This window comes from Dunckerocampus dactyliophorus, chromosome 16 (assembly GCF_027744805.1).
Source record: "Dunckerocampus dactyliophorus isolate RoL2022-P2 chromosome 16, RoL_Ddac_1.1, whole genome shotgun sequence".
Classification (NCBI taxonomy): Eukaryota; Metazoa; Chordata; class Actinopteri; order Syngnathiformes; family Syngnathidae; genus Dunckerocampus; species Dunckerocampus dactyliophorus.
Window position 1 is genome coordinate 20744853 of NC_072834.1, and position 12310 is coordinate 20757162.

The following is a 12310-nucleotide window of genomic DNA, read 5'->3' on the forward strand; positions in this document are numbered from 1 at the left end:
CAGAGCCTTTTCTGGGGCTGCGCCAAAACATTGGAACAATCTCCCCCTGCACATCAGAGACGCACACACACTCGAGCACTTTGAAAACCTACCTTTTTACAGTGGCATTCAACAAAGGCTGAACAAGCACACTGGTTTTATTTTGCATAGTTTAGTAGCAGTTTTTAACTCAGCTTGCTGTCTGTGTGTGCTTATTTATTCATGTGTTGCTCGATTGTATTTTTCTCATTGTCTATATAGCTTGTGCAGCACTTTGGTCAATCCTGGTTGTTTTAAAATGTGCTTTATAAATTGAAGTTGAAGATTATTTAAGAACAAAGTTGAAATGGAAAAGTAAAAAAAAAAAAACAGCAAAAATGGTGAAAAAATGAGCAAAGAGCAAAGGTAATATCAATAGGCTTTTTCACATGTATGACAAAGCTGAGATGCAGTTTTTTTGTCTTGAAATACAGCGGCCCCTCACTACATCGCGGTTCACCGTTCGCAGATTTTGCTTTCCTTTTTTTTAACAGCGTATGAACGCGCATTCTGCGTCCTTGTGGTGTATTAGAGCGATTCATTGGTGCTCTGTTGTATGTGTCTGTTATTGTATTTACTACTACTGCTACCAGTAGAGGGTGTTGTATACTCATATGAGGGTTGAAGACGTGTGCGGCTCAAACTCGTCTCAGTATGTGTTTACGTGCCTGTACGAGCATATTAGGAACCCACAGTCGACAATAGCCGGCGAAATATAGAGCCACAGCAGCCTTTATTGGCCAAGAGAGAACCCGCCCATCGTGATCTGCGTCTTGATTGGCTGCAGACCATTGTCAATAAACTATACAAAAAGAAGAAGAAGCTAACCGGCTAAATGAATCTTCGGTTCAAGGAGTAGAACGAGGAGGAGCACGACAACAGGTGCAATATGTTTTAATAAGGATACAAAAACGCTAGAGGCGAACGGCGCCAGGACGAGGGACGGTCAGAGGAGTGAATACACGTGAGCCACCCAATAATTTCTTGGGCCAACCTAATAGGTTGATCATTGAGAGTGTTTAAACAAGAGAGAAACGTGATAAAATGTTAATGCATGTCTGAGAAAAGTGTATAAAGTGTATGGTGAGGGGTTTTACAGCCTTAAAAAAAAATCATTGTAAATAAATAAAGTTGGCTACTTCGCAGATTTCGCTTAATGCAGGCTATATTGGGAACCTATCCCCAGCGATAAGCAAGGGAACACTGTATATAGCGCCACCTACCGCTTGCAATTAGCATCTGGAAGGGTGCATTCATTACCTCTGCCGAGGCATTCCCATTGCTGCCAAAAGCCGTCCAACTATAGAATTGGTGTGAATATAAAGTGTATGAGAAAGAAAACTGGTGTATGTCCTAAAATACGACATATTTACGGTCTCAATGTATTCGGGAGTGCAGTGAGTGGCAGGGCGGCCGTTCAGCTAATCAATCAGTCAGCCGGCGAGTTAGTGAGATGTCAATCGAGGCCAGCTAGCTGTATGGCCTCTGGTCTGACGTCTCAGCAGGCCGAGCGCTCGCACATTTACACATCTGACAGCTCCCATTACACCGCACACGCGCAGTGTTCAACCCGAACTTCCCTCGTGGGGCAGACACTCGGAAGCAGTGAGAGCGAGAAAGAGGGAGAGAGAAAGAAGTCTTCGTGGCACATGACAAACGAGCTGGGCAAAGTACACACGAGAGAACATCGTTTTCATCATTCGTCGTGTTAAAATATCTGAATGACCTTTCCTGCTCCAATGAAAGTCTCTTTCAATGACCTTCAACCTTTAACGGAAAAAACTAAGCAGAATGCGACTATAACTGAAGACTTTTGGTCAGCAGACACTTTTTGCTCCATGTTGAGCTCTCTAGTTCTGTTACAAGATGTGGAAAGTCATCCGAATAAAACTGTGACCTGTTTTCTGTGCACAAAAAAAAATCAATTGATAATGTTCCACTCCGGTCCTGTAGGGGGCAATGATATGCATCACAAACTGCAATAACACCACCATAAATGTCCCAATTAATGTCTCTGTTTAATTAAACACATAGTCTCCTATTTCCATCCATCCATCTATCTTCTTCCGCTTATTCAAGGTCGGGTCGTGGGGGCAGCAGCCTAAGCAGGGAGGCCCAGACTTCCCTCTCCCCAGCTACTTCATCCAGCTCCTCCCGGCAGATCCCAAAGTGTCCCCAGGCCAGTTGAGAGATATAGTCTCGCCAACGTCTCCTGAGTCTTCCCAGAGGCCTCCAAACGGTCGGATGTGCCCTGGGCACCTCCCCAGGGAGACTTCCAGGAGGTATCCTAACCTGATGCCCAAGCCACTTCCTCTGACTCCTTTCAATGCAGAGGAGCAGCGGTTGTACTTTCTCCCGGATGACAGTGCTTCTCACCTTATTTCCAAAAGAGAGCCCAGCCGCCCTACAGAGAAATCTCATTTCAGCCATTATCGCCAAAGTTCATGGCAATAGGTGAGGGTAGGAATGTAGATCCACCCCTAAATTGAGACTGTTGCCTTTCGAATCAGCTCTCTGTTCACCACAATGGACCGATGTAGAGTCAGCAGACGCCGCACCAATCCAACCAATCCATCTGTCGATCTCGCACTCCGTCCTTCCCTCACTTGTGAACGAGACCCCGAGGTACTTAAACTCCTCCACTTGGGGCAGGATCTCATCCACAACCCGGAGATGGCACTCCGCCCTTTTCCAGGCGAGAACTATGGACTCGGACTTGGCGGTGCTCGGTTCTCATCCCAGCCACTTCACACTCGGCTGCGAACCGATCCAGCGAGAGCTAAAGATTATGGCCAGGTGAAGCCAGCAGGACCACATTATCAGCAAAGATTGAAGACCCAATCCTGCAGCCACTGAACCGGATCGCTCTGGCTACACCTACAAGTTCTGTCCATAAAAGTAATGAACAGAATCTGTGACAAAGGGAGCCAAACCCTCACTGCAAGAGTACCACTTATTTCTGGCAGTGCGAACCAACCCTGGTTATACAAGAAGCTAGCAGCTTGGTGTTCCGGTACCCCGGAGTACTCCCCACAGGACACATATGGACTGGTCAACCGACCCATCTATCTATCTACTGATCTACCGACCTACCCATCTATCCATCCATCAATTCATCCATCCATCCATCTACCCGTCATCAATGCTATCATGGTATTATCATGATAGGTCAGCAACAGTTGACATGAAAGGACAGATTTCTCTCAAGTAATCGTGATTGGAGTACAAATACAAGTACTGCAATCAACGACAAAGTGTTTAAAATTCGGCAGTGTACTATCCTCAAAGCAGCAGGGGGAAACCTACAAAAAGAAGCTTGTACGTGGGAGGTGTTGGGGGGGAGTGGAGACTGATGTTCACGAGGCGAGGGACTAGAGTAGGAACCACGGGACATCTCTATCTGGGACAGGACATCCATTTGGTGTGGCAAAGATGTCTGCCGTAATGAATCTGTGGGGAGGGGACGGGCTAAATGAGGTAAGGCTCACGTTGGTTTCAAATAAAGGAAGAGGTGGCGGGACAGCTCGTTAATAAGCTGGCTGTAACAAATAAAAGGCTGTCAGGGGAGGCCTCGGGGAGGGGGCGGGGGCCTGGTCGCCTGGACAAAATCGAGCCCTTATCAGCCCGGCAAACTTTTTAACTTTCCAACGATTTGACTTTGGTAACTTCCTACATCCAGCATGCAGCCGCAGCGCAGACACGTTCAAGGACCAGGAGATCAGCTGATCCAACTTATGAGGGGCTGAGGCTTCCCGGCCACTGAGCTAATGCTGTTGGTCAGTCGCAACAGGGTCCGAAGGGTTAGCGTGACGGAAGGCGAGCGGTGCGGGCGTTGACGGCTAATGCAATAAGTGGTGCTGTCACAATAAATAGTAATCAGCGCCGTGGAGAAGTGGCTCTCAAATTGAGTCACGCAGCAAACGGATAATGGAAGGCTGAAAAGGGAGGGGGTTCCCAGAAGTCCTCCTCTCCAAAACAGCCATTAAGCAATTTGTTCCATCTTCCACGACAAAACACTAAATGTCATTTTCTAAAGCACGTAGAGGCATGCGGCCTTCATGCTCTGATTGTACAGCGGGTGCGTCCATTAGCGTTTCATTAAAACCTTTTACCGGTCCCTGGGAATACACTTCATACCGATACAAAGTGGAGATGTTCAAGCGAGTTTTTAAAAGATTCACAATGTTGTCGAGATGATGCAAAAACTACAAAAAGGGTTGCCATATGCATGCCACGCCAGTTTTTGGACACCCACAAATGGGACATTTAGAAATAAATACTGCTGTCAAAAGGTTTGTTAGCACTAGCAATTCTTCTTTGGTTGTGATGCAGTCGCTTGGAGCAGTGTCCTCCTTACCACACACACCAAGCCTTTCCATCCATGGTAACACCGTATGCCACCGTATGCCACCAGCACAAACACTCCATTTCGGTCGGCATGGCTTGGCAAGCTCCACATTTACACCACCAAGTCATGCCGGTCCTGACTCTCTCAATCCAACTCAATAAAACAAAAACTCAAACTCAAAAACTCAACTCAGACTCAATAAAGGTGACTATAGGGGTGTTATTTCATGTCTAGAGGGCTCTAATAATGTTGAAAAACATATTTAGAGGATTATAAACAGGTTTTCTATGCTCTAACTACCAAAATCTACTAGAATCCTACTTCGTGGAAATTCACTTATCACGGTCACCCTCCCCAGACACAAATCTCCCTGAAATGACTCCAAATACTGTATAGTTACTGCAGCATGTTAGTGTGTGGCCGGCAGCTATTTTTTTTATTGCCCCGGGGCACAATCTAAAAGTATAATTTAATAAGAAAACTAAAACAAAAAACAAAAAGAAGTGAAAATCAGCTGTAATTTTACAAGAATAAAGCCAAAATATTACTAGAAAAAAGTTGGAATTAACAAGAAAAAATAACATCATTTTAACAGCATAAGGTTGAAACATTAACTCATTCAATACCAAAGACGCCCGATCCCAACAATGTATTTATACGTCTTTTTTGCGCAAGAGGCTAGAGGAGGTGATGGCGCAACTCTCCACTAATGGATTTCACTTCAGAGCAATTTTAAGCTATAAAAACGGCCACAAGGTGGCAGAAGTGCATTTGATAAGAGCTCAGCCGAGGCCAAGTGGACGGAAAAAACACACGACAGGAGAGAAATTTTAACGCATGCACACACACACACACACGCACTCGCACACAGGCACGTGTGCACACGCGTGCACAACCATGGTTCAGTTCCAAATGTGAAAATTGTAATTACGTCACGATGTTATATTTGTAAATAAATTGTCATTTTGATGTAAAACAACCCTTTTGTGTGTTGTTTATGTTGGTATAGTTGTTTAGGTACTTGAGCTGTCACAAAAGCAAAAAATACTACTGCTGATTACTAAACGGAAAAAAGTAAAAACAAACTTTTTTTCAGATGAAAGACGGGAATCTAATCTTTCTTTTGGGGCCGCTACCTAAGGGGTGGTCTTTTGGAAAAATGGCTGGGATTGAATGAGTTCAAGAAAAGCTTTATTTTTAAAAAGTTCAAAGTTACAATTTGGTTGGGGAAAATTTGCTAAGTTACGAGAATAAAGCCAAAATATTATGGCAATAAAGTCATCATTAGGAGAAGAAAAAAGTACAAGTAAGTTCAAATAGTTGCAAAATAAAAAAAAAACTGCAGAAATAAAAAAAAAAAACCTACAAGAAAAAGTTGCATCCTAACAAGAAAGAAAGTTGCAATTTTACAAGAATAAACTTGTCATATTATGAGGAAAAATAATCTTATTTGAATAGAATAGAGTCAAAATAGAGCAGTCCAGGGTGTACCCCGCCTCTCGCCCGAAGTCAGCTGGGATAGGCTCCAGCATACCTGCCACCCTAGGGAGGATAAGCAGCATAGAAGATGCGTAGAAGATGGATGGATGGAGTCGAAATGTTAAAGAAAAAATGTATTATTTTATAAAATATCAAAGTGGCAAAGTTGCATCCTTTCATTTTTCCCTGTGTGGCCCAGCTGGGAAAACATTTGGAAACCCCTGCTCTACACTGCTTTCTTTTTCACTCGTCTGCTTTAAACAGCGCAGGAGAGACCAACATTTGATTGTGGTGGTTAGCTTGTTAGCAACTCCCATTAGAAGGAGCATCTACACCAGAACTAATGCCTTATTTGGGTTCCTATTGAGCATGCCGTTGGTTCTGACAGAACACAAAAACCTCTTGAATGGTCCCGTATGAGCTGAGTCACAGGCAGCGTCACCTGATTACCTACTTTATTCTCCTTGGATGATTCAGCTGGGGAAAAAAACTCCCTTTTGGGAAAAGTGTATCAGGGTGTGTTATTTAAAAAGCTGCTTCCTCAGCAAGTGGACGTCAAAGGCCATCCTCCAGCCAAATGTGGCCCACGGGGCATTCAAAAACACAGAAACAGGAGCCACAAGTGCAGATGGGACCTTTGAAAATGTCAAGAGTGGGGAACCGCAGGAACAAAACCTGACAGCAGGATCTCAACCGTACTGAGAAAGTCCACTTAGGAGGGCCGTCACACTGACGAGACAGCTGGGAGAAGACAAAGGCATGCTCGAATCGGATTGGCTGGCACTTGGGGAGTTGGGTGGAATCAAAAATTAAGGACTGGGAAGGATTGATTGGATACGCGCAAGACTAGATCAGGGTTGTCTGAAGGTTTTCCTCCAGCAAGGGCCACATAGTGAAACATGAAAGGATGATATTTTGGAAAGCAACACATGTAGATATGCTATTTATATATATATATATATATATATATATATATATATATATATATATATATATATATACTTGTATATATAATCTCAACTTTGTCATATACTGTAGGTGAAAAAGCTTATTTTTAATATCAACTTCGCTCTTCGCTCCTTTTCTCCCATTTTTGCTCAAAATAAACTTTCTTCTTAAATAATCGTCATACATTTTCTTCCCTCATAATATTATGACGAGGCCGCACGGTGGCCTAGTGGTTACCATGTTGGCCACACAGTCAGGAGATCGGCGAGGTCATCTCTGTGTGGAGTTTGCTCTCCCGGTGCATCTAAATTGTCCATAGGAATGAATGTGAGTGTGAATGGTTGTTTGTCTACATGTGCCCTGTGATTGACTACCGACCAGTCCAGGGTGTACCCTGCCTCTCGCCCAAAGTCAGCTGGGATAGGCTCCAGCGGCATAGAAGATGGATGGAATATTATTAGGTTATATAATATTTTCACACCATATTATAACTTTTCCCAACCTGCTTTTACAATTACAACTTTATTTTTGTCTTCTTTGTTTGTCATAATATTACAAGATGAAAAAACATCTTTAATATTTCAACTTTGTGCTATTTTTTTTGCTTTTTTTACCCATTTCCCAAATATTTCAACTTTCTGCTTAAATAATCTTTGTCCATTTTCTTCTTGTAATATTGTGACTTTTTCCACAACCAAATTTTGTGTGTCTCTCATAAAATTACAACTTAAATTTTTTTTTTTATCTTTAATAGTTCAACTCTATGCCACTAAAGTGACATTATTTTTCATCAGATTACAACTTTAATGCTGTAAAATTGTGACTTTTTTGCTTGTTAAAATATGAATTTTTTTCTCTCAATATTTCGACTTTGCTGTTTTTTTTCATTTCTGCTGTTGTGTTTTTTTTTCTTTGAATATTTTGACTTATGTAAAATTACTGCCGATTTTTTTTCTTTTTTCTTTTTTTTAGTATTTAGTATTATTTAGTATTTTTTTTAGTATTTTGACTTTTTTTTTCTCTGAAAATAAGTTTTTTTTTTATATATTGACTTTTTTTGTAAAATGACTGCCTATTTTTTGTAATTATTAAAAAAAGAATAATTTTCTTAACTGCCCAGGGCTGCAAATAGTCCCCGGGCCGCACTTTGGACACCCCTGTGCTGTGAGATGAGTCCTTTCAGGTTAAAAGCTTCTTCTTTCAAGAGAAACTTGGCATTCAAATCCCTCTTAAAAGCTCTTACTCCTAAAGTCAGGACAAGTCCCGAGAGTGTCAGCTGGCCGGGAGTCCCAATAATCCCGCCGGGCTGAGATGAAAGTGGACACATTTGAAACTGCGACTTTGGCCTTTGGTGGCCTGCAGCCAAGCAAAAGCCACTTTCACAGCCAGAACGTTTAGCTTGATCAAATGTGAACGCAGAGTTGTCCGTGCACGGCCCAAGGCGGCCGGGGGCCCAAAAATGGAACACTCAAAAAGATTTTAATTATTTTGCCGTATTTATTCTGCAGTCAAAAAATTAAGAGAAAAAAGTTACAATCGAATTTGCCAATGGCAGGGCACATCAAAGACAAACAACCATTCACTCTCACATTCATTCCTATGGACAATTTAGAGTCTCCAATTAACCTAACATGTATGTTTTCGGATGTGGGAGGAAACCGGAGTACCCGGAGTTGGCCAACATGCTAACCACTAGACCACCGTGCGGCCCAAATATTAAAATTATTCAAGAAAATTGAAGTAATCTAAATGATTATTATCCTTTTTTAATATTACAATATTGACTACATGAGTTAAACAAAGAGATATAATCCAAATAAAAATCAAACATCCACCATCATGAGATGAAAAATATGCATTGTTTTGTTTTTGGTCATTTCCATTTCTTGGCTTCTGAATCACGTTTCATATGTGTCGTAGTTCAAAGGTTTCTTCACCTCGAAATCAAACCCGCTCATTCTCTTTACGCTGGCGTGAACGTTAGCGATGTTAAAACGCGACTGTGGCCATTTTTTTTGTTTTTTGGGGGGGTAAAATTCAAACCAAATGATTATTAATCTGTTCCTGTCAAACCATGTTTTTAATATGACCTTTTCATCCTTGACCTTTTTAATGAGTTTTTGTGTGCTTTCCCCAGAACAAAAGGCAGTGGTATCATCCCCAAATAAGACCAACTTTAAGTCCTTTGTGACTTCACAAATGTGGCTGGTATACAAATTGAACAGTTTTGGTCCCAATATGGACCCCTGGGGTACTCCACACGTCATGTGTATTCTCCTAGCTTTGCAAATTGCTTTCTGTTTGCGAGGTAGCTTTTAACCCAATTCGAAACTAATCGTCTGATTCCGTATCCATATTATGCGGAAGAATGTTGTCATTTTAGTAGCATAGAGTTGAAATATTGAAGATGTTTTTTATGTCGTAATATTATGAGAAAAAGAAAACAATATAAAGTTGCAATTGTCGTAAAATTAAGTTGGAGAAAAGTTCTAATATTATAATCTAAATATTATGTAAATAAATTGCTAATATTATGAGAAGAAAATGTATGAAGATTATTTAAGGAGAAAGTTGAAACATTTTGAACATTTAAAAAAACGATATGGGAAAAAAAGCAAAAGATGAAGTTGATATTAAAAATATTTTTTTTTATTATATGCTACGCTGAGCTGCGATGAAATATATCGAACTTCTCAGCATATCTACATGCGTTGCTTTATAAAATATCAGCAGCAAGTTGCAAGCGACCCTCGCTGGGAAACGTTTGGACACCCCTGATCGACGCTGCTTTCTTTTTCACTCGTCTGCCGTTGCAGCCGAACACGGCCAGCGTAAGTCCCTAATGTGGATTAGCTATGCGCGGCGATGTCGGCCAGGAATCCCTCCCGGCTTAACGCGGTGATTAAAACCGCCGCCACGATCGCATGTGAGCGCGCATGAGAGCCGACATGAAAAGACCTGGCCTCTCTATTTACACAGCCGCACCTTGAAGGGATTAGGACGTACATTCAATCTGACCTGGATAATTAGATTTGAAGGAGCCGTGGAAGACCACCTGAGCTGTCACCTGGAAAGCTGTCACCTGCAGTAACTTTCACTTCTGTCAGTCTTCTTCTCAGCCATTGACCAAAAATAATCTCATTTCCAGCACAACCTCGGGTTTTGTCATTAATTCCTTCCAAAAGTTTCAACAAAAAACTGTGACAATTTTTCCCAAAGGAAATCATTTAAATCCAATTAATCCACTCCAGGCACACAAAATATGAACAAAAAATACATTTTACACAGCAGAGGCGTCCAAACCTTATCCCAGATAGGGCCACATCGTAAAGAATTAAAGCCTCTTTGATATTTTGTAAAAGATATGCTAAGAAGTTATATATATTTCAAGAAAAATGCGAACAAAACAAAACAACGATGAATAAAGTCAAAATATTATGGGAATATTGTAAAAATATTATGGGAATAAGGTCAAAATATTATGGGAATAAACCCAAAATATTACGGGAATACAGTGAAAATATTATGGGAACAAAATCTTAATGTTATGAAAATAAAGTCATAATATTATGGGAATAAAGTCAAAATATTATGGGAATAAAGTCAAAATATTACGGGAATACAGTGAAAATATTATGGGAACAAAATCTTAATATTATGGGAACAAAATCTTAATATTATGAAAATAAAGTCATAATATTATGGGAATTAAGTCAAAATATTATGGGAATAAAGTCAAAATATTACGGGAATACAGTGAAAATATTAAGGGAATGAAATCTTAATATTATGGGAATAAAGTCATAATATTATGAAAATAAAGTCATAATATTATGGGGATTAAGTCAAAATATTATGGGATTTAAGTCATAATACTATGGGAATAAAGTCAAAATATTATGGGAATAAAGTCAAAATATTACGGGAATACAATGAAAATATTATAGGAATAAAATCTTAATATTATGGCAATAAAGTCATAATATTATGAAGATAAAGTCATAATATTATGGGAATTAAGTCAAAATATTACAGGTATACAGTGAAAATATTAAGGGAATGAAATCTTAATATTATGGGAATAAAGTCATAATATTATGAAAATAAAGTCATAATATTATGGGGATTAAGTCAAAATATTATGGGATTTAAGTCATAATACTATGGGAATAAAGTCAAAATATTATGGGAATAAAGTCAAAATATTATAGGAATAAAATCTTAATATTATGGGAATAAAGTCATAATATTATGAAGATAAAGTCATAATATTATGGGAATTAAGTCAAAATATTATGTGATGTAAGTCATAATACTATGGGAATAAAGTCCAAATATTACGGGAATAAAGTGAAAATATTATGGGAATAAAGTCATAGTATTATGAAAATAAAGTCATAATATTATGGGAATAAAGTGAAAATATTATGGGAATAAATTCATAATATTATGGGAATCAAAATATTATGGAAATAATGGCAAAATATTATGGCAAAAAAGTCAGATATTATGGGAATAAAGTCATAATATTATGGGAATAAAGTCATCATATTTGGGAATTAAAATATTATGGGAATAAAGTCATAATATTATGGGAATAAAGTCATAATAGTATGGGAATAAAGTCATCATATTTGGGAATTAAAATATTATGGGAATAAAGTCATAATAGTATGGGAATGAGGTAGAAATATTACAAAAACAACATTTACAAAGATTATTTAAGAAGAAAGTTTAAATACTTGTAACATAAAAAAACAACAGCTGCAGAAATAGCAAGAACAGCAATAATTTTACGAGAATAAAGTCAAAACATTAAGAAAAAACGTCACATTCTAACAAGAAAAAAAAGACACAATTTAACGAGAATAAACTTGTAATATTATGAGAAAAAATAAGGTCATTGTAGTAGCACAGAGTTGAAGTATTTTATTTTTTTCAAATAACATAACATTGTAATATTATGAGAAACAAACAAACCAAAATAACGTTGTAATTAGTTGTTATAATATGAAGGGAATAAAATGATAATATTACAAAAATACAAAGATTATTTAAGAAGAAAGTTGAAATATTTGGAAAAAAAACTAAACCAGCCAAAATGACAAAAAGAGCAAAGTTGATAGTAATAAGCGTGTTTTTCACATACATGACAAAGCTCAAATGCACGTTTTTCTTGAAATATATACTATAACGTCTTAGCATATTTACAAAATATCAAAGTGGCAAAGTTGCATTTTTTCATTTTTCACTTTTGGACTCGCCTGGTGTAAAACTAGCGCGGGCAAAAGAGCAGCCTGCACTACACGTTTTGCAAGGAGCCTAATAGAAAGTAAGAAATGATGAGTGATTTGTCTTTTGCGATGTCACCACAGGTAATTACCTCTCAATTCAAAGCCGTGGAAGGAAAGGAAAAACAAGGGATGAGGTCTTCTGGTTTGGCTCCATGCAGGAAACAAAAACCATGCCGACACTAACGACACATCAGTTTTCCCCCAAACGTCAGTTTCCAGAAAT

At 39.1% G+C, this 12310-nt stretch overlaps 1 protein-coding gene across 2 annotated transcripts in view; it reads right to left on the reverse strand.

Moving 5' to 3' along the window:
• fstl4 (follistatin-like 4) overlaps positions 1-12310 on the reverse strand; it is a 176199-nt gene that overhangs the window by 75119 nt on the left and 88770 nt on the right. The gene's annotated exons all lie outside the window — the stretch shown is intronic.